The 25,228-nt window shown below is 43.8% G+C and overlaps 1 long non-coding RNA gene across 2 annotated transcripts in view; it reads left to right on the top strand.

Annotated features, from left to right (window-relative positions):
- The window catches only part of LOC138066594 (uncharacterized), a 34,679-nt gene extending 9,911 nt beyond the window's left edge, over window positions 1-24,768 (top strand). The window contains exons 1-4 of one of the 2 annotated variants that reach the window (XR_011139908.1): window positions 15,995-16,079; window positions 16,169-16,284; window positions 17,812-18,031; window positions 24,697-24,768. This is a non-coding gene — a long non-coding RNA (uncharacterized lncRNA). Of the gene's footprint in view, window positions 1-15,994; window positions 16,080-16,168; window positions 16,285-17,811; window positions 18,032-24,696 lie in introns of those variants that run through there. The other variant, XR_011139907.1, reaches the window with a different exon arrangement.
- Window positions 24,769-25,228: the final 460 nt, after the last annotated feature.

Below are 25,228 nucleotides of genomic sequence, written 5' to 3'. Positions count from 1 at the left end.
TCTGCATTTTTGTCCCTGTCCAGTCCCTGGCAATTTGCAATCAGGTCTGCCTGTTTCCTATGAAAAAAGCAAAGCCTGTGAAACTCTCCATGCAGTTTCCTCTTGGAGATTTTTTCCTCCTCCTGGAGGGAAAAGGGTTGTGCATGTGAAGGGGTAGGAGGAAGGGAGGAAAGAAGACTCACCTGGCACCTTGAAGAGCTCCATGATAAAGGAGCACCCCCCTCTGCCAAGCTGTGAGGTGTGGGGGTGACTCCTGCGCTGCCTGTGCTTTCCCTCTTGCCTGGCAGGCTGTAATAGTGTCCTGCTGCTGGCTGGGCAGCCTGGACCCGCTCAGCAGGAGGGACCTGGAAGGCAATATTTCTGTGGGACATCCCTGCCAGGAGCAGCAGCTCCTCTACCCATAACTTGCTGTCACAGAAGAGCTCCAAAAAGGAGGAAGCCTGGAGGCCTACAGCCTGCTGTAGCCTACTTCCCTCACCAGAGAAGGGTTTATTTAACTGTGGTGTACCCACTTATAATAATGCTAGTATGTGGTGCAGCTGGGACCCTCTGAAGGTAGCTTTCCAGGTGTGTTTAGCTTCAGTACCTTTCCTCTGCTCCTCTTTGCACTCTTTATGCCCATATTGACTTCATCGGGACTGGTTTCACCGAAAGCAATGGAGTTTTAATTAAAAATCAGGGTTAAAAAAGGTCAAAACTTAGTGATCCCCATAAAAGCTACGTAAGAGTTATTCACCTTCCCATACTTCACATCCTGCTGGAGCACAAGACACTACAGCTTATCAGATCAGTTAAGCTATTTTCTCATGTTGAATTGCATTAATTTTAGTTTATAACTGAAGTCTAAATACCAGCTACAGCCATAACAAATTTCCTCTGACTGGTCCACATCTTAAACTTTAAGATCAAGGAGTCTTTTCAGCAAACCCATTACTGATTCAAGAGCAATAGATATTAAAATGTCATCAGTTTCTTTTAATTAAGTCCGTAACAATCTGGGAGAGCTGCTGATTTCATTATGACAATGCTATGACTTTTTGACAGAGTAAAAAACCCTGGGCTGTTGAGACACCTGATTTGCAAATGAACCACGATGAGGGTAGATTTGTTGGAATTAAACTGACTTTTAACCCCTTTAGTTTATTGGTCCTGGCCCAGACAAGGAATAGTGATTTAGGTGAAAGCATCTATTGATGTCACCTGAAAATACACAGCCTAGTTATAAAGACTTGTGCTACCTTTCATTGTGAGAGATGTGCTGTGCAGTTATGGGTTCAACCCAATTCACCTCTGCTCAGGGTGACTGCATGTGCTGCTCCACTTCAGGCAGCTTCTGTTGCTGCTGATAAATGTAGGCTGTGCAGGCAGGCAGCTCCATGCTTAGGTGGATGCCACCTGGCTGGCTGTGCAGAACAGCTCTGACCCAGGACGCAGGGTCTGCTGGCCTCTATTCTCCCTTGAAGTACTGAATATGGAAAACATCCATTCAACAACTTCTGCATAGCTGTCAGCCAGCATGTACTGTAGGTTGCCAATTTAAGATTGCATGGAGAACTTGCTTTACATTGCTTTATTTGAGGGGAAGGCTGGGTGTGCAGCAGAGACCTCTGGCTTTGGTTGTGAAAATCTGTGTTCTCTTGATCTTCCCGTGTAGCACTGGACAAGTCATTGCAGTGCTGTAAAATGCTGTCTGATCTCAAAAGTGTGCTCTTCATTAGCTAGTTGCTTTAAGACCTTGCTGAAACTCAATTTCATTTTCCAAGCAAGTGAGCTTTGGTTTCTCACAATGTAAGACAGCAGACAAATTGTACTGGGATCCTGTCTTGTGTAAAGAAAGCATTAGAAATGAATCCTCCTAGTCCATGGGAACCTCACTGACTTCAATGGGTTTAAGATTCAGCTCTGTGTCTAAGCTCTGACGCACCTTGTGCTGGCAGATATGGAGAAAGATTTTGCTTGCACACATGATGAATTTGCACTGCTTGGCTACACATCATTTATACTCATTCCTATTCCAGCTGTCACAGGGCTCTTATGCTGTGCCACTTGTACCAGCTCTTTAGTATACTTCTCCATCATCCCTACTGAGGGACTCGCATCTGTCTCCCTCCCTTTTGCATTGGCTTTTGTTTCATTTGTAATGATAGTAAATGAAAAACATGAGAGTGCCGAGCCACGGGGTAATGATAACAAAAACACCATTTGTGCTGCACAAATTAATTCTGTGTTGCCTATAGCATGATGACTGACCTCTTGTCCAAAGGTCTGTCAAAGATGGTCTGTAAAAGTTCTGCATGCTGATGTCATCTCCCCCTCTGCAAGTGTGTGCTGCAGCATCAGCTTGCTGCACTCATACCTGAGGTCATTTTAACCAGCTGATTCAGGCTCTGATAGCAGGGGAGCTGTGGCAGTGCAAAGCTCACATAGGCTCACTGCTGTGGTATTTACTCAGCCTTGTTGACGGGTGCTGTGACCTCTGGCATGTTTGTGCTGCCCTCATCTGCCTCTGTCTCAAGGGAAGGCATCTTACAGCCTCTGTTGCACTAGAGTTGCACAGTGAAATATGTGGGACTTTGTGCTTATCATTCTGAGTAGATGCAGAAGAACGGTGGAAAGAAGGTGCGAGACTACCAGCATTCAAATGACATAGCTTATGTTTTTTTGTGAAAATGGGCTGGCTTCAGATGCTTACCACCAACTTGGTGCAGAGGTAAAGTATCTCAAAGCACAGAGGATACTAATCGGTGTTCTGGGGCTCACCTCTAGTTCAGCTCCTCAAATCTTGATACTAAATAACTTGATGACTCCAGTGATGGAGAACTGATTTTATAGACATAGAGGGTTAGAATAGCTCAGAAATGGATCATCTTGTACACAAGTGCAGTGGAGACCCAAACACTTGCATGGAGCCACTCGGGCTCTGTCAGCGTGTACTTATGGTGCAGTAGAGCCAGCTGCCTGGTCACCACTGCACGACTCATCCCAGCATGCAGGTTTCCAAGAGGACACATGGGCTGGGAAGGGGGACATTTAGAGGATGAAGGTGTGGGGAAGTAGAAGATAAGGGCAGGGGGGATTTGCCTCGAAGCAGCAGAGAAGGTTGGCACATAAGTTCTGGGCATTTCCTGTAAGGGTATGGGGAAGCGAGATGCTGCAGATGGGAGAAGGTCAGAGTTAGGGGGACATGAACTTGTGCCACTGCTGAGAGAAGCCTGCCCTCAGCCATAGTTTGGGGGTTAATGCAGTGCAGAAGTGGAGCTGACAGACCTTGCCTAACCAGAGAAGACCCACCTTGGGCATAGATTATTAGGTCTGGTGAAATGGGGATGGATAAAACTAGTGCCCTCAAGGATGGGAGCCAGGTGAATGTTATTCCATAGTGAGGTACAAGGGCCAAGCTCTGTCCCACCTCATATATTCCTGGCTTGCCCAGCTCAGGTCAGGTGCTGTGGCAGACCTGCTGGCTGTCCAAAAGGACTCAGACTGGCTCCTGCAGTGGTGATCAAATATGTCCTCTGGGCTCCGGGTTCCCACCACAGCACCAGGCAAGAACAGACTGTGCACATTGCATAGCACAAAGCACAGGTAATGAGGCCTGGCCAGGTTTCTGGCGCAGATCCCTGTGGGTGTGGGCAAGGCTTAGCTCTCACACCAGGGAGGCAGGACAGAGTGGGCCACCTACCCTGGTGTCTGGCCTTGCTCACAAGCTGTTTCACAGGACCTGAGAACATCCAGTCTCCCTGGCCTTGGGGCAGCTCTCCCCCTCTCCTGCCGTGCTACAGTTGGTTTGGTCTCCTAACTTGCCCTGTACATATGCTGACGGGCTTGGACCCTTTTCGCAGGGAAGGAGGACAAGGCTGTGGGAGCTGGCTTTGGCCCTCAGACTACCCACTGGTCATCTCTGAAATACATCAGTACCAATCTCTCGTTGAGAAGCAAATCCTAAGTGCAATAGCAGTGCAGGGCGGACAGCCCAGGTGGATTGCATGACTGTCCATAGCATCTTAGGAGGTTGGATGGTCACGTAGAGCTTTCAGGGTGAGTTCTGCAGCAAAGCTGAGGGTGAATTAGCTGTTGAATTCTCGTAGTTTCTTGTTCCTTTCTGTGGGTCTTCATTACACTTGTTTAGCTGATCAGTTTGGAAAGTCTTCCCCTGGGCTGGGACATGGCCTGGTGACAGAGCTATTTCTGAGGTCACTCATCTTAGAGTAGGCTTAACTGCTTGTTCACCTTCAGTGTATTCAGGTGCAGAAATATGTGGGGGATTTCCTTGTTCCACCCGAGCTCGGAAACCAGGTTTGTGTTTTATACTCACACAAACAGTAAACATGCCTCATGTGGGTATTCAGATAAAGAAAAAACAGCATTAGTAAGAAGTTCTTATGAAAGGTCTGACAGTGCTAAAATGTTTAAATTGTGCATGTGAACTGGGAGAGGTTTAAGTCAGACTGAAATCAGAGCTCAATATTTGTGAAAACTTAGTCATGGTATTGATCACAAGTCATTAAAAAAAAAAAAATTGCAGAGGTCCCAGGAAAAGTAGACTACTTAGTGTGTGTTTTTTTTCTGGCCTACCTCCCAGCTCCAGGTTTCGCTCATGTGAAATATCCCTGGCAGCCTGCTTTCTCCTTCTGTTCGGCAATGAGAAAGGTTATGTTGCCCCAGAACTTACTCTCTTTCAATGGAGGATGGAAGGATTTCTGTGATATTTGGTTCATCTGTACTTGGAGAAACATTTGGGAGGGAAAAAAACAAAGGAGTAGGACCGTAGCTTTGTTCTTCTATGTCAGTGAACTGGCAATGGTTTGTTTCCCTTATACTTACCTGACTCTTGAAATAATTCTCTAAATCTAACGAGAGCTTTTACATTGTATTTTTGTCAGCAACAACAACAAAAAAAACCTAAAAAACAACCTTCTAGTTTCTGTTGGTTAAACAAATATATATCAAAGGATGGAGTCAAAAAATCTATCTGCTCCCTTCATATGCTTGTTTACCCCACCTGAGTTTTGGAAACATCCTATGTTCCCAGAAGCCTTAAGGATGTGAAATCCCTGAAGGTGTTTTGGTTCAACCTACTTTTTTTTTTTTTTTTTTTAGCAGGCTTACTTAGCAGTTATGTGCTGTAACTTTCAGTGTAGCTGTGCCCCGGATTTCCCAGTGCTGGGGGGGGAGGTTTTCTACATGAATTGTTCTGTATAAATAAACCCATGACAACAGTGATGAAAAATGCAGGCTTTTGCTGTAAAAGTGCATCATCTACTTCTTATTCTTAAAGAATTCTTCTACCAAATCATCACAAATCATCATTCCTTCCTCATTACTGTGTTGTCTGACAGCAATATTTTTTCTTATAGGGACAAAAAGATGCATATAGAAAAAGCAATAACTATACAGTATTCTAAAAGTCTGAGCAATTGTCCCCTGGGAAACGTAGCTTTATGGCATATGCACATGAGTTAACTTATGGCTATTATTTAAACTAAGTTAGTTATCCAGAATCTTTCTGGCTTTTTTGCCTGGTTCTCGGATGCTGAAGATCAGCTTTTATTTAACTGTAGCCTACCTAAGTGCAAGCTGCTTCATTGTGCCCTAGAATAAGAGGGAAATGCTGAGGATGGAGGGCTGTTAAGCTGGGCCTAGAAACTGAGATGATATTGGTAGTGCTCCTGGGCTGAGAGTGGTAGACACAGAGCAGGATTCTGGTACTAAGTGAAAACTACGCACAAAGGTGGTGTCTACCAGAGGTGTCTATTAAACTGGGGGTCCGTGCCCCCTAATGCAACAGCCCAGAGGGGGCTGATATGCTGTATCTGTGACTTCTCTCAGAGCCCTTAAGCCTCAGCATTGTTTGGTTTGAGGGAATAAAGCTGCCGTTCCCCAGGCACCTTCTTGAGTGGGTTGGGTGTTCTGGGGGGAGGGATTCGTGACAGTGGTCTGGGTGAGGGTAACAGCATCAGGTGGGCACATCAACAGCAGCAAGCAGCAGAGTGAGGATCTGGTATTGCCCACGATTGTGTGCATACAGCGTGCAGCTGTTTTTCACTGCTGAGAGCCTGAGACTCCGCTCTCGGCACTTGGCAAGAGGTGTTTACGCCTTCCTTTCTGGCCTTGCCTCCATTCAGCATTCTTCATTAGTCCTGTCTCAGCACCCAGAGGATGCTATCACACCACGCGGTTTCTCCAGTCAAGCTGTTGTAGGATTTACTAGCCCTCCAGCTGCTGTTAATAATGATATATTTATCATGTGCCATTTAATTAGTATGGGGTATGAATCACAGTAAAGGAGAGAGAGAGAGATGAGGTAAATGTCAGTTGATATATTAACAACATTGCTGTGAACATAAAATACCTTCATGTACTAGCCACACAATACCAGGGTCCCTATTAACATAATGTATGGCTGAATAAGCATGGGGAGAGCAAGGCTGTGCTGAGATTAACCCGACCTTGAAGGGACATCTCTTTTTTTTCCAGACTTGACGCCCACACGGCATTTGATACCTGTTATCGCAAAAGAGCAAATAAAGAGCACACGTTGCCTGTCTCGCAAAAGCCAAGCCAAGAGTAAAGCCTGCCGTCATCTTCAGTGATGTGCGTTGGCAGTGTTTGACACTGGCTGGATTAGCTTGTTTAATTTGCTTGCTGTGTGGCTTTCTAAGTGAAACTGCATTGAAATGACCAGGGTTTGGCTAATAGTGACGTGCTTGCTATTCTTAGGCGTTGGTTTGGGACGCAGTTGCTCTGAGAGGTGCAGACCAACCTTATATTAGCAGCTGGGCTTCCTTCTGGCCAAATACGCAGTTAGAGGAGGTCCCTGCCTGCTGTTTTTCAGGCAAAGGCAAAGAAATATTATACCCCTACGTTCTGGAGATGAAGGCACGTAGGTGAATGCCCTAATGCCACATGGCAGATCTGTGGCAGCCATCTTCCAAGTCCCCTTTGATACCAGGTCATACTTTCTTTCCCCATCATGACTTCTTCTGGGACAGATCCTTTTATAAGCAAATCCAAGCCTGTCTGCTTAGGCCCAGTGAACAGGTTGCTGAAAAGCAGTTGGGTGGATCAAGGGGGCAGATTTTGCATGGTGGAGGTTAGGAGGCCTGGAAAGACTCCAGTGATGAGGGTTTGACTTGCTGAGGAAAAGGCCTTGGGCTGCTGGAGCCCTTTAGGCTACCTTCAGCCTCTATCACCCACAGAGTCTATGCTGTTCCCAGGCTCTCCAGGACCTGTCCTGCAGCTGTTGTGCCTTGCAAGCACCTGCTCGTAGGGCAGGTCCAGGCCCAGGGTCCCTGGTGGGGGTGCACCCTGAGGCACCAGAGGATCATCACCTCGGTACTAGTGTGCATGGCTAGGGCTGCTGTGCCAGCTGCCTCCCTCACAGGAGACTCTGGGGACCTGGCCTCTGCCCTGCCCAGGGCAGGGTGATCCAGCTGCCTCTTAATAAGAGGAAGTGCAAGTCTAGGGGGTGCACTGTCTCATTGTGCCACACTGAATATCTGCTCCAAGAGCAGGGAAAGTTTCCATCTAGCCATAGAGAGGCAGGGACGGAGTGCTTTGTGCTGTGGGCGTCCTGCCACTGACTTCCTGGAGCTGGGTCTGGGTGCAGGTGCTGGGTAGCTGGAGGCTGAGCAAGCTGAGGTGGGCAATGGGAAAAGATCAGGCAGGGGTGGCAGGAGGTACAGGAGGAAGCAGGATGAAGTCAGTGGTAGCAGCATTTGTGGCTGGCTGCGGCAGGAGTGAAGGAACAAGGGGGTGAGGCGTGAGGAAAAGAAAATCCCTCAATTCAGCAGGTGAAGAGCTAAGTGCCAATTGATCTTTGTGCTGTGATGTGTCAAATTTATACTAAAAAATAGACTTATCCAAAAAAATGTTCTGGTAAGAGCTGTGTTGATTAGATTTTTCACAGTAGCATCAACCTGCACGTTAAATGTCTGCCTGCAGTTTTGCTTGCGTATGCAAATCTTAATATCGCAGAGATGCTGGATTTGCATACAAAGGAAGAGTAACAGTGCTGCTGCCTAGCTTCATGCTTTAAAGGACAGTAGAAAACATTACCTCTTAAAATGATAGAAAAATACTCTTCTGTAGCATGGTAAATAAACTAGCAATATTTCAAAAAGGAGTCTGAGTAAATGACAGCTAAATATTGTCAGAGTATCTGGCTGGCTGCTGATCTTCTCTGCTAAGTAGTGCACTATTGTACTTCCACTGCATTAGTAAATTCATGGAGGCTTGATCTTGCCTTTTCTAAGAGTTAGTATGCCAAATATTGCCCTTCTGTCTTAGCTGTAATACTACAGCCATTTTCTTCAGTAAATTATTCCCTGCTTCAGCTTTGTACTGCATGGTTTAAGGCTTTTCTTACCAAGGTAAGAGGTTAGGAGTGACTCCACTGGAAAACCACAGTACTTTACACATGCTATTCTTTTAGATAATCTGTATCTACTACCCATTAAATAGATCAGTGCTTTCTTTCTGGCGCCCTAAGCAAAAGAGTAGCCTATCTGGTTTTTTTTTCTCTCATTGCTTAGCCTGGCTTAAGACCTTAAGCTTAAGTTGGTGTGAATTTGAATTAATTTGATAAGAGAGATTGTTATATCTGTTCTAATCCAACTTCTGCCCTGTCATAATGACAATTTGATGTGTCTGTGGTTTTAGCAAGCCTTCCTGTGAGCACCAGAATGAATGAAGTCTAGCTTCCTGTGTCTGGACTCTCCTGGAGACTGGGGAGCTCCTTGGAGATTCCAACCACAGGAAGAGCATGAGAGACTAGGTGTGAATTCTTTGTCGACTATGATGTGAGCATGACTACAGCCTTCACCTCAATCAGCAAGCTCTCAGATAGCAGCTAAAGGGTCTTTCTCCTCCCATATGTCACCTGTCCTCATGAAACATGTAGGAACACAACTTCCTTGAAGGCACCTACTTTCTCTGTCAAAGCTGGCTGAAATTAGCCAATGAGGAGAGCTGGAGGAAAGCAACATGAGTATATTGCCTGTACTAACTCAGTGCAACTATATAACCCGTGTATCTTAGCAAGCCAGGTAACAAAATATGAAGGAATGTAGCATCACCCACTGCAGTGAAGTCACTGTGCACCTAGCTCCCTTTTCGACATGCAGAAAACTGTCCTAATTCAACTGATCATGACAAAATGGCATTGGTTTCAAAGGAATGTCTTTAAGTAGCTGTAAGTCAAGTTCCCAATGCACTGCTACACCCACGGCCCTCAAATCAGGAGTACATACAACCACGGAGCTTTGCCTATGAACCACTCAGGGAAGCAGAACTGCCTGTCCTGCAGTGGTATGCATGAAGAACATGATGGGTCATTTTCCTCTTTTTGGGACTTGATGTCCTGCCAGCTGTGATTAGGAATCTCAGTAGGTAGTTCTGGGATGGGTCTCCTGGTACAGCTCTAACTTTGCAAGAGAATATTTTGCCTTTTTTGTTGCAGTGCCAACAGGACACCCAATTCCTTAAGACAATGTTCTCCGCGGTTTTTGGTGGTGGTAAACACTGAACCCAGCCTGAATAGTTCAAATACTATAGCATGCTGCAGAGCACTTGAAAAATGACATCACATGAAAAACAGCTGCCAAACTGGGAAAGTTAGACTTTGCTTTTGGCAGGCAAACAGGGCAATGAGACAAAGTGTAGAAATGTGCTTTTAAAGAATTTTCTAAGCAGGACTGGCTAGGCAGCCAGTTTTGCAGGAGGAATTAGCTATAGCATTGGGTACCAGGGAAGACCTTTGAAGTGCTTATGCTTGAAGTATTAAACAAACTGGTTTTATAAATAGAATTATATTTTACTTCTCTGGATCACATTGTTTTCTGTTCTTTTAAGGCCATCGGTAGTGGGAGAGAAAACTAAACCTGCTCCATCGTAAGTTTCTCATCTAGGTTGTGTCTGGTATAGCAGCCCTGAGACTCCTCAGCAGGCTCTGCAGGGGCATGCTGGCACTGTTCTGCTCGCTGATCTGTGCTTGCTTAGTCACTTGCTGAAGGATGTCACAAGCGAGCCCTGTTACAGCTATTCTTTAGCTGCTAAACCCTACCCATCAGGACCCCCAGCTCCAGCCACCACTCAACAGCAAGCCAGGGGAGGACAGAACCTGTGCCTCTCTTCTAAAAGAAATATTAGTTCTCTTATTTATGCTGCATTTTTCATGCTTTGTTTCTCATGCAGAAGAAGTTTGGATATATTTATCAAAACAGCTTTCTTTCTAAGCCTTTGTGGTATCAATATGGCACAAAGAAAAAGCTTACAAAGAGAAAGGATGAAAAGTGAGGTTGAGAGGTATTTCTAAAGGGTATGTCTGGGTGACGTGTTTTCCTATTTTACCCTGGACTGCCATGCCTGCATTACTGACTATCAAGGTACTGGCTGCCTTCATAACCATGTGTGAAGCATTAAATCTTTGTCTCTGATTCCTCATTTTCAGAAGACGACTACTGATAATTTGGCGATGGCATGTTTCTTGCTTGGCAGTTATGATTTGCAAGTGCTTTCTTGTCCTGCATACTTCCAGTTAATGATCATTATTCATATATAGAGCATGTGCACACACACAAACTACTTAATATATTTAGTTGAATTATGCCAGGCATATGGCTATATAGTCATATTCTGTCATTGCCATAACCCTTTCTTTCCTCGAGTTTCTTCGCCTCAGTTTTCTTCTTTCTGTTATGTGAGAAAGTTGGGAGAGGGAGCATATGTACTTTTTCTGCCTCAGGAGCCACTTAACACATCAGTGAATGCTGAAAAATGGTAAATGTCAAGTAATATGTAACAAGGATCACTGAGACAGACCGTGGGGATTACAGAAGTGTTTGGCCTCTTTTTTCCTTGGGAGCAGTAATTTGCAACAGGTCTTTCCGGGAATAAGACCCTTCCCTCGCAGAGGGCTGGCTTCAATGCTATGAGCATCTGGCCTGTGGCTCATGAGCGCCCAGGGAGGAGGGCTGAGCTGCAGGTAGCTGTAATGTGGCTGGTGACGGGCTAGGTTGGTAATAGGGCTGATAGCTCTGCTGGCATTTTGCATGAGGGAGGTGAGGTTCCTTCAGCAGCCCAGCTGTTCCAGGTGTGACACATCAGTCACTAGAGGCAGAATTTCTCAAGGCAGCAGGTGTTTCTTTTTTCAAAACAAGTGGCTTGATTAGGTTGGTGCTGCACAAGCGAGGGTAACCAGCTTCTGGAGTCCAAAAGGAATCATCAGTCCTTAACTCCATTTCTCTTGCACACAGAGTCTGTCAGTGTCCAGCTGCCTCTCAGTTCTCTCGGGGGTGTTAGACCGCCAAAATCTGTTCTGGGAGCCACTGTCCATTAAGCATTATACTTTCCTGATCTACTTTCCTGCTGCTAGGCATTAATGTCTTTAATTAAACATGGATCAAAGTCTGACATGCTTGCTGTGAATTTCTGAGGTTCTGGGCTCAGCTGTTCTGGCACTGTGCAAGCTCTGAGAGCCCAGCTGAGTGAGTTTATTTCTTTGAAGAGTAAGCTTTTGTAGGATTTGGTAAAATTCAGTTTCTGGAAAAACCCTTACAACAGTTAATGCTTTACCAGGTGGATATTGATGCTGAGGATTTAACTGGGATCTGTTAGTATTCAAACAAACAAAAACCCAAATCAGAAAAACCTGAACATCTACCCCCAAAACAGATAACGTCAGAAGGGGGGAAAAAAAATCCCTTCTTTATTATCAAAACTACATTTCCCCTTTCTTTATTGTCTTTTGTGTTGTCCTGCCAAGAGCTGTTCTGTGACTCATTGCCCGTTCTGTTGGGAAAGGCATGACTGAATATGTGATCTCCTGATCAAGTCACCAGGCCAAGGCAAGTAGTGGCGCTGTGATAAGTGGTGCAATGATCTCTGATCTTTATATTAGCCTTAATTTGTCACTTGATGTTAAAGGCTACTTCCAGATTTTGCTCGACTTCATGGGAGTCATTCTGGGATGAGAGACTGGCCATAAATCCCCTAAGATGTTTTAGTGCTTGTGGATGGATTAAGGGGAAAGGAGGAAGTCGGACAAAAATATTCATTACTATGGGAAAAGTTACAGGACAAAATTTGCACTACAGTTAGGCATCTCAGTTTCAGCAATTCAAATGCCTCTCTTCCCACTCTGCAGATTCTCTTTAGCTTATGGGCACAGACGTGGTAAATGAGAGATGCTGTATTTACAGCTCACTCTGCAGTCTTTGATGCTACAATTAAGGCCATGTGACTCACTGACACATCTCACAAGTAGGAATCTCTCAACAGACATGCTGTTTTTAGTATGAAAATATAAATACTTTAATGGAAGGGATGTAAAGAGAAATACAGAGAAGCTGACTGGCGTGAGCACCCTGCCAAGGAGTCCTTGCCCAGAGCAAAGCTGCCCCCTGCCCCTCCATGACGAGAGCAGCAGGATGTGATTCACTCTGGACCTTTCACTCTCGCTTTTGTTTGCAGTGCTCAAGTCACAGATGTCAAAAGTGGGAAAGCCCTTGCAAAGGCACTGTATTTGCTTCCCCTGCTGGATGTCTGTTAGTACTAAAAAAAAAAAAAAAAAAAAAAAAAAAAAGCTTGGCTGAAAGGTACAGAGGATAGGCAATGCGGGAGCCTGAGTTTTGTGGCTCTGCTATTGAAAGTGCATACTTACTGCTGGCACAGTCATTGCTTTTATTGGTGGAGCTCTGTAGTGGGCATTGTAATGCCACCATCCAAGACTTGAGTAAGATCTTGTATACGATTGTTTCATTGCAACTTTTTTGCTGGGGCTTTGCATCAGGTAGGCAATCTTGAGTTTAAAAGCTGCTGAAATCACTAATGTTACCTATATTCTTTCTCTCCCAGTCTCTCTTTTCAAGCTTTCCTTTTCATCCCAAGGACAAAATAAAATAGATATTCAGAGGATAAAGAAGGTGCTTAGAAAAATCCCACTCTGCTGGGGATGTGACTGCCATAGGCAACCTCAGAGGGAGGCTTTGGGCTACTCATCTGGGACATGCAGCCAATTTTCTGCCCAGTGAGGTGAAGGAGGAAATATAGCCCTGACAGAGCTGCTGTTTTCTTGTGAAGCGACTGCTTTGGGAGGATGGCTGGAGTCCTTGCAAGTAGCTGGAGCCCGCTGCAGGGGAAGAAGCGTCAGGACTGCAGGTAGCTCCATCAGCAAGGTGATGGAGGGCAGGGCTCCTTTCTGGCACGGTATTTTTCACGTCCTGCCTTTGCAGAGGTTGTCCACAGGGCCGGCCGGCTGGTGGCCCCGTGCTGTTCACCTGCAGCCCTGTGGTCACTGCGCCGCGTGCAGGGCTCCCCGTGCGGCTCGCCTGGGTGAGGAGGGGGAGTGAGGCATCGCCAACAGGGGGGGTGGGGGCTGAGGGAGGGGGACCGTTCCTTCCCACCAAGGTTGAGGGTGAACAAGGGAAAAAGCTTCTCCTGGGTTTCACTTTCTGCCACCTTCCCAGCAGCATTGCCTACCAAGTCTGTTTTTAAGAATACACTGTGAAACAATTTATAGTCTACCTAAAAAGATAAAAGGGAAATACTATGAGTTTAGGGGCCTTAATCCTTCCATGGATCTATGAATGTACCTGTGAAAGTGACCATCCTACAATAAGTCAAAGATCATCCTCTCTTCCTGAATGCTTTCTTGCAGCACTGGCAACAATATAACATGATTTCAGGTGGAGCTGTTCCTCTTGTAAGGACTTTTCAGACAGCACTTTTTTCCAAAAAACAAACAAACAAAAACAAAGCAAAACACTTTTTTTTTTTCCTCTACATGTTATAAGGAAGGGTTTAAAATTCAGGAGTGGTAGAACCATAGGAAAGGCCAGTTTTCATGTTTCTTTAAAACCTGCTCCAGTGCTAGTCATGAAGATAGTGGTCTCATTTTTTTTATGGCAATGCTATCATATTTAAAAATAACAGTATAAAACTGTGTATTGAACTTAAGAACTCGGGCTTATTTCATTTTATATAGCTCTTTGCTTTTTATGATTTCATGGACCATATAGCAAATTCAGTTTGACTACCTACTAAATATAAGTAGGCCTATAGGAATTGTATTATTTCACTGTGTGGTACATATATTTCAGGGAGATTTTTCAGAAGTAATCTGTTTTGGCCTGACTTGGTTCCTGCTGGTGTCAACAACAGAAACCCCCTCTGGATTTCAGCAGCCGAGGGGAGCGGGCTCTTCAGTGCTTTCTAAATCCTGTCCTTAAAACAATGACAAAGAGTGAGCATCCTTGTAACTAAGGCTTTTTAAATGTGCGTTGTGACTACAATGCAGCTCACTTGCGAGAACTCACTGTAAAGCGTTTCCATTCTCCAGCCTGTTTACCCAAAGTATCACAGTACTTTTTTTTCCCCTCCTCCTCTGTCTTAACTCATATCTTGCTCTCTTAAGTCAAGCACAGTTTTCTCCAAACCACACAGCCGCAATACTGGTCTGGTAACTTTATTTTCTTTCATATTTTCTCCTTTGATTTCACTGAGGGGTTGAATAGTTGACACCTAATACATGGCACTACTCTGTCAGGAATTGCATAATTAATACAAATATGACTTAGAGGTCGAAGCTAAAGTCAACTTATAGAGGCGTAAATCAATAGACATTAGGAGATAAGTAGCATGTGTTATAACTACCCAGGACCCTTTATTTCTACTTCACGAATTTACATACAATAATGGTAAAAATCATTTTAGAAAATCTCTCTCCCTTCCCATGTTAGGTTAATATTATTTCAGATAGAGCACTGCAGATCTGGATTTTAGAAGGAAGTGAGTACAGATTTGAGGGATATTTCTGAGTAAGGACAAAGGTCCTCTTTTATCCCACAGAAATATTTGTACCAGCCTTTAGAAGGACCCTTCTTCTTGCTCATAGTTTACACATAGAAAGCCAAGCTAAGTTCCTGATGTAACTGTTCTGGAAGACACGGTGCAGATGGTGCCTCTCAAGTGAGTGGTCTCCCCCTGCTCAGCGCAGTGTCCTCAGTAACTCGGAGCCGCTGTCCCAGAGCGTGCTACAAAGCCATGCTGTGCACAGGGACATAGCACAGCTGTTGGGAGGGCATTACATAAGCCTGGCCTTTTAAAGAGTCCAGAACCAAGTTCACAATGTTTGTTTTTTTGATGTATTTGAGATAAGGTTACCTTTAACTTCAGGCTGTGTTCCCTCAGTGGAAGCCAGTGCTGGCCAACCTGAGAGTATAGACGCGTAAGACACCCTGAAGATGGGCAGTCCCATGGTGTTACATGGTTTGTCCTGTCGTGTGAATGTGGAGCTTTTGCTCCTGCCTGGACACACACTTGTTAAAGCTGGGAGTCAAACAGGCTGACTGAGGGCATGGTGAGTGAATGGGAACCAGCTTCATTCCTCCCAATAGTGTAGCTGCAAGTGAACACAGCCACTGCCCTGCTGGCTCAGACCATTTTGCCCAGTGTTTGGTTTCCAGCAGTGGCAACAGGAGAAGCTATTTAGGGAAGCCACAAGAGCTTGGCCAGTATTTGCATTCCCACCCATTGTACTCTCCCAACGTGCACAATTGTTGGATTAGAACTGTTTAATCTATTGATCCCTTTAAGATCTAATATCAGTCTCTTGGCTCTGTAAACCAGAGCTCGGTTACCTTCGCCGATATAGACATAGCTCTGCACAGTCACGCCTTATGCAACTGGTCTTGAGGTCTCTCGATGTAGAAGCCAGAGCTGTGGTTTTGCATTCAGGACTTGCATCTTATTCGTGTTAGTGTATCCTCACAGCAAGTGTTATCTGGTGTTAACAATCCACTTCTCTCTCTTCTGTGGTAAATTGCTGACAAGTCCTCTTGCTGGTCTTTCAAGAGAAATAGAAGAGATTATACTCTAAGTATTTTAAAATAGCAGTCTCAAAGTATGAGAGGTGGCAGCATGGTTGCAGAACACGGATTCAACAGATGTGAAAGTGTTTTGTGCAGGCTCTTTTATTTGCTACATTTGATCTGAGAGGTGACAAGGGGTAAGAAGAGTGTTATTGGCAAGCACTTGTGAAGACAGAACTGGCATAGCTCTTGCTGTTTCATTTCTCATGGGTAATGAAAACGCTCACAGATATTTGTCCCCTTTCTGCCACGTTCTCACCTCCTGCATGAACCCACTTCTGTGACTTTTTCCTTTTCAGGCAGAGCAGCTCCCCTGTGCTGTCTTGGGGGGCTGCGGCTGCGGTAATCCACCATGCACAGCCCCTGGGAGCGACCCTGGAGCGACACCGCATAAAACACTGGCTAAGGTATTTAGGTAAGCAGGGAGGTTCATGGTGGAGTTTCTTATGTGTTTGGCATCTAGGATTGAGTTTTACTTAGTACATAGAGAAGCACCAGCTCAGGACTTGAATCCTGGCTACCGTTTTATGGACTCTGGGCTTGAGCACGGGTTCAGTGTACTCAGAGGGGCAGAGTTTAGATGTATGACTGTGGTTTAAGCAGTTTAGAGACTTACCTATGGCTATGGGTTGTGTTAAGGACTTTTTGGAGTTTGAATACCAGGTTCACATAGATACAGCCTTTCTGTTTGTTTTCTTGTCACATCAACAGGGTCCAGAAATGGTACCATGTGCCTTTTGCCATTCTTGCAAATTTGTTTCTTTAATCTTTCTCATCTCGGGTCTGTCGGAAAGGATTGTCAGGGACTCTCTCTGACTTTGGCCAGCTTTAGATCACCATTAACCCTGCCTCTGCCTATGAGTACCAGGGAGCGCATGGAAGCCATAAATGTGCTGGAGGCTCCACTGTGCACACATGGATAAAAATGTAGTGAGGGGCCATCAGAAGCTCTAAAAGTTGATAATCAAAACAGACAACATGGAGGTTGTTACCTTTCTCTAGCAGAGAGCAAGCAACTAGCCCAGCATACATCTGTGGCAAAGCTGTGGCTTTGCTGTAGTTATTCTGAGTATCATCTCTCTTTGGAGAGGAAGGTTGATTTTTTTGCAAGTTAGTGATCTTCCTGCCTGTGACAATTAACCGCAAGGGCTGTGTGCTTGGGCATTCATATCCTGAATGGCTACCATCTAACAGGCCCTGCTTCCTTTAGTCCGTCAAAAACGGAATAGAGGAGTGTTTCTCATCCATATTCATTAGCAGGGTTGATGCTTACTGCTCAAGGGTAAGCTGCTGTTGCTGTAGGGGGAGAGCGCGAGAAAGAATATTCTAGAGAGGAGGAGTAGAGAAAGGGAGAGTTCTAAAAACATCTCAAAAAAAAATTACAAAATGAGTTCTTCTGCCCTACAGAATGCAATTCCACTGGAAGTATTGATAGAATAATTCATGGTCTTGCCCAATCCTTATTGCATCTGCTATATGGTAGAGTTATGTACGTCAAAATCCATGCCTGCCTAGCTTCTATGCCTGTGCTCAAAACAGAGGCACTTAGAACCACTCCAAATAGTCTTCTCTTTGAAAAAAAGTTAGATACTGTCAATAATTCTGGTGTCTTTTCTGAATGTCAAGATATTACTATAAATTGACAAGCCCTCATTCTTGACCAAAATACTAATTTATGTTGGTGGAGAATACAACTAAGCATTATCATACTGAGCACCGAGTTCTCCTTTCAGGAATATTAATGAGAAGACAGAATTAGAAGGGTAAATAGGAAGAAGCAGCATAGGATTTCCCACTTGCTGATGGTCCACAGAGTTGGCGTAGCTTTTCGAGCTGGCTCAACTCCTTGTCTCCAGCTGCTAAACTACATTCAAAACAGATTAAAAATATATTAGAGATGTTCCTTGTGCTACTCTTCATATAAACAATGGCTGTTTTCCAGTGAGAAGCTGCTGACAACAAAAAGATTGGTATAGGAGCAAGCGATGGAGCTGTGGAGAAAGGTAATTCCCTTTCAGTTAGGACTCGGAGACTTCGAAACCTGGTCTCATTGCAGTTTGGAGGAGTTGGAACTTTCCAGTCTGGAATGACGTCTCATAACACTTTCCAAGCAGGAGAATGGAGGTGAAGACCCCTGGAAGCCATATGGCTCTATCTCTGAGGTACTGTGCCTAGTTTCTACTACAACTTTGAAACAATTGTTTCCCCAAAACATTTTGCTTAAGGAAATTCCAAGGGGAAAAAGTGCTGAACTGGAACTTTCCTGAGTAGCGCTAGTAAATTATACCGAAGACTTTTCAGCTATGCTGAACAATGAGAATTGTCTGTTTCGTTTGCCTTAATCAAACAAAGCGTGTTTTACAGCCGTATGCAAAGTAACGAATAGGGAGGAGGAAAGTGCAGACAAGCCTTATAAAAAGAGTAACAGTACTGTAGAAAGTAGCAACCTTTAAAAGGATTTAGGGATGACTGACTGAACACCAGCCCCGGCGTGATAATGTGTTAGAAAGCCTAATGGGGCTCTTCCCTGCCTAAACAGGGAGGTTAAAGAGCAGCAAGTGGCAGCTTACAATACAGCAGCGAGCAACACTGAAACAGTCTGTCCAGTTCTGTTCTTCATATGGAAAGAAAATATGTGGAAAAATGAAATAAAAAATTAGCTGAAAACACCACAGAAAATGCTCTCCAAGGAGAGCAATCAAGGTACTTTTAACTCATTGAAAATGAGACCAAGAGGTGCCTTGGTTGCAATGTATAAACGCAATAGTCAGCGAATGTAGCAGGTACTAAAGAGCTCTTGAATCTAGTGGAAAAAATCTGTAACAGAAACCACTGTTTGGGAGCTGAGGACAGTTAATGTAAGCTAAAAGTTCAGAAAATGTTTTTTGCCAGCAAGTGTTGTTCAGCCACTGGGCAGACTGCTAACTGTTGAAATGGATTCTCATCCCTTGAAGGCTTCATATCAGGATGGTCCCTCTCTTAGGAGGGGGGAAGAAAAAAGAAAACACACTCACACCCACCAATTGCTCTTTAGCCAGAGAGAGACCAGTGGCTTCAGCAGAAGAGTAAACATGTGAATCTGAAGGAGCTGTGATATGTAGGAAGCTGGTTTAAGTGATCAGATGTCTTCATTACTCTTAAATTCTAAGAATTATGAGATGGGATCACAAGCTGTACAAGATATATCTGAGGCCATATTCTACTAAGATTTGTCATGATCGTATCTAACAGCCATTGTGCGGGAAAATAGAATAACAGAAAAATAACATAAATTGTCTGCCTAGGTGTGAAGATCAGGGAACGTTTTTCTGAAGGATTCCCCGACTTTGGAGTCATAGTCCCTTTGAAGACTGGTGTAAAGTGAGGCCCAAAGCTCTGGCCAACCTTTAGGGAGGGGTTGTGGAGCCCCCAAGGACTTGCAGCTCTGTCCCTGTGACCCTGTGCCTGATGTTGCATGGCACTGAGGGGCCTTGTTTGGTGTCACCACAGCTAGTGGCTACTCTTAAAGCAGTTAGTATGTGAGAACAGTAGGAAGATGTCCTGTCCTTGTGTAGCCTCAAGACACAGCAGATGCTTTTGCTCATAAGCCTCCATAGTCTGACTGCTGCTGGTTAAACAGTAAGCACTGAGACAAATCAATTTTAGACAATAGTGGATGATGGAGATCTAGCCACAGTGACCTTGAGACTCGCAAATAAGCTAACAGAGTCAGGAAAAGTGCTTCTGTCTCTTGGGGAAAGGACATAGATATGCTGCTTTTATGTCCCTTGATGACTTGTCAATGAGTCCTATTAACATCAGCCTCGCAACAAGGTCAATCAATCTGTATATTTGCAGGCATATTTACAAGAAATACCTCAAAGCATTTTCAAAAAATAAAGTCCCTGTGAAATGTTTAAAAAATAGGACACAGGAGGGAGCAACCCATATAATTCTTTATAAATGTATTTATATTTTATATTTCATGTTATATATTACTCATACATTTGATTTATACAATCATATTTTGCATAATTACATATATAACCTTATCTAAAAATATGGTTAGAGTGCTAAAGAAATGGCAAGCAGGGGACTGTATGTGCTAAAAGATCGTTCTTTAAATGCTGGACTAGACAAATTATGCTTGCTCTGGGCTGGAGAAAGCAGTGGAACCCTTTCTTTGTGAGCCTCCTGATGATAATGGTGCAGTAGAGCGCCTATTAGTTTTTTTTAAAATGCTAGTCAAATGGACAAACTAAAGCGTCAGACTGCTATGCAATAGAAACCTTTAGAACTCCAATCTATAGAGTGGTACTGTGCTTGGTCTTTTACCAAGGCAGACAGCCTTTGGGGAAATCAGCCAACCGAAAATTGCAACAATTCTGTTTCTCGGAAAATGGTGAACTGTCATACAGAAATGAAACAGAGCAAAGGAAGAGGAGTGGATCCAGACACAGTACGGCTATCTTTCTTGTGTGGTCTTATTAATATCTATCATCGTGCATACCTAGATTTTTGAAAGCTGCAGTAGATAATTGAGCCATATGTAATGCTAGCAGGGAGCCGAATAATAAATTCTATGCTCAGTCAACCATTGCTTAGTTTCTGTTTGAGTTTCATTTCCAGCAATTGCTAGACAGTCAAGACTGAACTTCAGACAAGCAGAGGTAGGACCTGGATTGCATCAGGAATTAGGTATTAGTCATGAGAATTACAGCGTGATCTATTATTAGAGCATCAGAAAATAGCCTTGTGAAGCAGGGGAGAGACCAAAAGGCATAGAAACAAGAGCTGAGAGGCATCTTACCATGTCAAAATTAAAGCAAAACAGCAGTCTTCCTTGCTGAGATAACTAAACAACACTTCACAAATAGGGAGGCTGACATATGTCCAGGTGTCAGCAGGTAGACTTCCTTTTCTGTCAGGAGCATCGAGGCCCTGAATGTGTCTTGTCCTACAGCTGGCTGCTGGGATCAGCTCTCGGGCCTTGGGCTGAGCTCCTCGGGGAAGCTCTACCCTCGATCCCCAAGCGGCCCTGACCAGCTCCACAGGCTGCAGCGGGGCCCTGCTCCCCTTTGCGTGGGAGCGACTTTTGGGCAGCTCTTGCCATCTGCCCCACTTAAGTAACGTCACAGAGAAATCACTAGATCTGCCAACGTTTATACTCCAACATTTACGCTGGCATAGCTCGGCACAGATTTTTTGCCTCCTGAGCGCCTTCCCATGTTATCACACGCGCAGACTGCACCGCTCCCTAACTCCCTTCCAGTTCTAACACAACTGGTCGGTGGGTTTACTTCAGGCCTGCAGTGTCATGGTTACGTTCATGCTCCTTGAAGACTAAACAGAAAACCTTAACTTTGAGTTCAGCATTCTGTGAGTTTAAGTCATGCATTACAATGGTACAGCTATATATCCCCTTTCTTATTGGGCAGACAGTTACAAAATTAAAGGTTGACCTGGCAAAAGGGACTTCCGTAGTGTAGCTTCATAACACAAATGAGTGTGCTCACTTGTAGATCTATAAAGGAAAATAAAAGAGAAAAGGCTACAAAGCCTTTTCTTACTTAGGGGGACTTGTAAATTGTTCTTTGACAGCTTATACAACCTACATAGATTTTGTGACTGAAATAATATCTCAATCCACGGCAAAAACAAATTAGGAAAGGTAATTTTCTAAAGCCATAACACAAATCTCATTGAAGTCATTAAAAATTCCCATTGATTTCAAAGGCTTGGTTCCAATAGTCCTTATTTAACTAACGAAATGGACTGACTTTCACAAATGTAGGGAATGCAGCTGCTGCAGAGGGCTTCGCTTGGCTTTGATCAGGCCCTAATTAGTTGTACTTGTTTAAAATGTTTCTAAAATATTTTAAAATTTGTCATGTTCCCCTCCATCAACAAACTTGGTAATTCCTGTGGGGGTATGGTTTAAACTTTCCCCAGACCTCAAGCTTTTATATAGAATATATATTATTAAATAGTACAGATTAGGAAATGAGAGATGAGGGAATGACTGGAGATTGGGAAAGAACCACTGAATTCCCCTCTCCAACAACTGGCAGCTGCATGGGAGACAACTCCAGCAGTGGATGTTTTTGCCTTCTACTTAGTGAGCAGGATGCCTACGCGGTAGGAAGGCCTTAACATGAGGACTCTTCTTAAGGACTAGCAGTGAGAGGCCTGAAAGATTATGTGCAATCTATATGTTTTTATTAATTTTAAAATACTGCACCTCAGCAGGGAAACTCTTACTAAGCACCAGTGGTTTCCTGGCAGATGTCTGAGTGTCTGTATTGCAGGACCACAAAAGAAACTAACTTTTACCTAGGAAAGATGACTGTCATAAGCAAAGTATTAGTAAACTTGGCTTTCCTGGGAGCTCTCAGATACCTGCTACGGTACATGTGTATAGGCCATGGTACGTGTGTACTTCTGACCTTCAGAAAAAGCACTGATGATGATAGTGCATGGATGAAGGTATAAGGATTAACTGTAGTCTGATGGCCCAAGAAGCCTGTGAATCAAAAACCTTCAATAAACAACTAGGCTCACACATGTAAAATGAAAATATGGAAAAAATGGACTTTCTCAGACTTGCTTAGCGGCAGCTAGAGGACAAGACCCTGTTTATGGAGCTGTGCCATACCCATTGCGTAGGAGTTTGATACATATGTTCTTTCTATTCCCATTTTGTATCTCTTTACCTTTATCTATTTATGAGAGACCTCTCCATTTCTGCTCCATCTTGATTTTGAGGTATACTGATTTGAATGCTTATGTTGCAGCAGGTAGTTTTGCTGATCTGTCCTGAGGAGCAGGTATTTATTACACGACGATTGCCACACTTCAGCATGGATGGAGTAAGCTCCTTCCTGAATTTTACAGTCTCTACACATTTACTGTAAATTTCAGTCAAGATGTTTCTGAAAAATTTTGATAATATAATATCTTAGGCTGATTGAAGATCTGAGATTCATTATTGAAAATCTCAAATGGGAATGCTGAAACTGTTTTCTGGACACTGGAAAGCTGGGATGCCAGAGGGAAAGTGATAGTAGTGACATTCTGGTGAAATGTTCATCAGCTATTGTCATACTCTATTAAAATCAATGAACTAGATACCATCCCTTCTCCCAACAAACATGTCATTGTTGTTAACATTCTATGAAAGTCTAAATCACATTCCTAAAGGGCACCTGGGTGACATTTCCTATGCTGCTATTAACATGTGTGATTTTTTATAAATTATAGTGCTGTTCTATAACTGATATTATCTATTAGGAAAATGGTTATAAGTCTTCTAGTTCACATAGATATACTGTTATCAGCTGTACTGAGGTTGCTACTAGGAGCTTAAGGTTTTTCCTGCACAAGTGCAAGATGTCATTACTTTTTTTTTTTTAAACTTTATGCTTCTATATTGTATTTCAAATGAGTACCACATCTTAAGGTTGATATGACCAGAACATTTTTGTCTGGTGTAACTTCATTAGAAGTGTTGTTGGTACATGTGACTTCTGTTTTTCTGCCCTGATACGAAAGCAAGAAAAAAGTTATCTGACTGATGCATGTAACTGGGGGGGAAGAAAAAGGGGAAATATGCCCTCTGGGTAAGGGCAAACTACAGGTATCAAACCAGACCGCTGGCTAGGCAGACAGCTAGATAAAAAAAGATAGGGATGAGCAAAAAGTATACTAAGACTAGCTCAGATGGCCAAAGTCACTGAAGAAGTCACGTCTCGTGAAGGCACTTCAATGTGAAAGAAATAGCACGAGATAGAAGTGTGTATCTGTTCACTGTAACCCTGTTCTACTCTCCTGGTGAAAACTCGGCGTTTAAAGAGTCTTAAATGAATACTCATGTTTTTCTGCTATAGTAGTAGTAACTCAAAGTGCCAAAAGAGGAAAAGGTTGGTTCTTTAATTGGTCAAGACAGACTCTAGCGGCGACTCAAAGGGACCAGCTAGAAGGGCTGTGAGCAACACTTAACGCTTCCTCTGCTCCAGGGTAGACCACTGCCATTATAGAGCTGTGCCATCAGCCCAGTGAGCTAATAACCAAACGGACTTGCAACCCCCCTTGAGCCCATGTGCAGCAGCACAATGAAACCCAATATAATTTGTTCACATAGCTTTAAAAATACCTCCTGAACCTCCTTAAGAGAAAGCATATTTTTCTAGGAGATGGTTCTTGCTTCTTGAATGAAAAAGACAAAATTCCAGCATTCATTATTTCCAACATTGTAAACTCCCCTGAAGTTATACATATTTCAAATTTACATGAATGTAAAAAAGAGAAAGATTCAGACCATGCACCTCAAATTTTTGGCTCACAAACTTTAAGCTTATTGTGAAGGCGCAGATACAGTGACTGATAAAAACTGAAGCCTACGCTTTCTTGCTTTGCTATGCAGGAGAGGAAGTGGTTTTTCATTTAAAATGTGATACCACAAAGAGCTAACTTTTTCCATGTCTGAGTTGTACAGTTTTCTTTGTAGCTAGATTCTTGGCACTCACCAAATATGACTAATAAAAAGACTGCACTTGAGAGAGATGCAGGATCCTGCTATTAAAATGGAGTCTCCTTCATCTTCGTGTGGGCACTTTTTACCAGGGTGCATACTGGCCTCTCAGTATGTTTTTCATCCTGCATACCTGGATTTAACCGCTGATGCGGTGCAATTGAGAGACACTACTATGTAAGACAGCTGTCACTGTATTTAGGTGAAAGGAATATGAGAATCAGTGGGGTAAATGTCTGCTCCTGTGAATGTCCATGTGTTTTTGTACCTGTTCATCCCAACCAAAGGCTTGATCATAACTATCATTCTTTCTTTCAGAGGGCAATTGGGAAGTCTTCTAAGATGAAGCTCTTGAATTTCAGGCAGAAAGCAGATGCTGTGCCAGATATTAGTTATGCAAGATTACGCCAGATATTTTTGCTACGATCCTGCACCTGAAGGGAGTAGAGTACTGAGGAAAATTTCCTACCAAGGATGGACTCTGAGCCATGGGCTAAGGCTTACTTTCTTCCCTTTGGCTTAGGGAAGGGATTGGGGTTGCATGCAAGCTGGTGAGGGGACTGCAGAGCTGTGATTGCTGTGGGCCTTCTCACAGCACCCAGAAACAGGGTGCTTCACCTCGAATGCTCACAGCAATCACTATACTACAATCTGTGTAGTTAACAGGCCATTGAGAAGGAGCGGGAGAAGAAATCCTACACGCTTGGGCCCCTTCCAGCATGGACATGGGTCATGGCCCGATTTATGGACCTGCAAGCTCCCAGGTCCCACAGTTTATATGATGCCAAAGGGTAGTTAATGTTTAAATCTTTTATTTAGTTTACCAAAAACCTATTGGGTCTAATTTTAA

The sequence above is a fragment of the Struthio camelus genome, chromosome 3 (assembly GCF_040807025.1).
Source record: "Struthio camelus isolate bStrCam1 chromosome 3, bStrCam1.hap1, whole genome shotgun sequence".
Classification (NCBI taxonomy): domain Eukaryota; kingdom Metazoa; phylum Chordata; class Aves; order Struthioniformes; family Struthionidae; genus Struthio; species Struthio camelus.
This window is presented reverse-complemented; position numbering and strand designations above follow the sequence as displayed.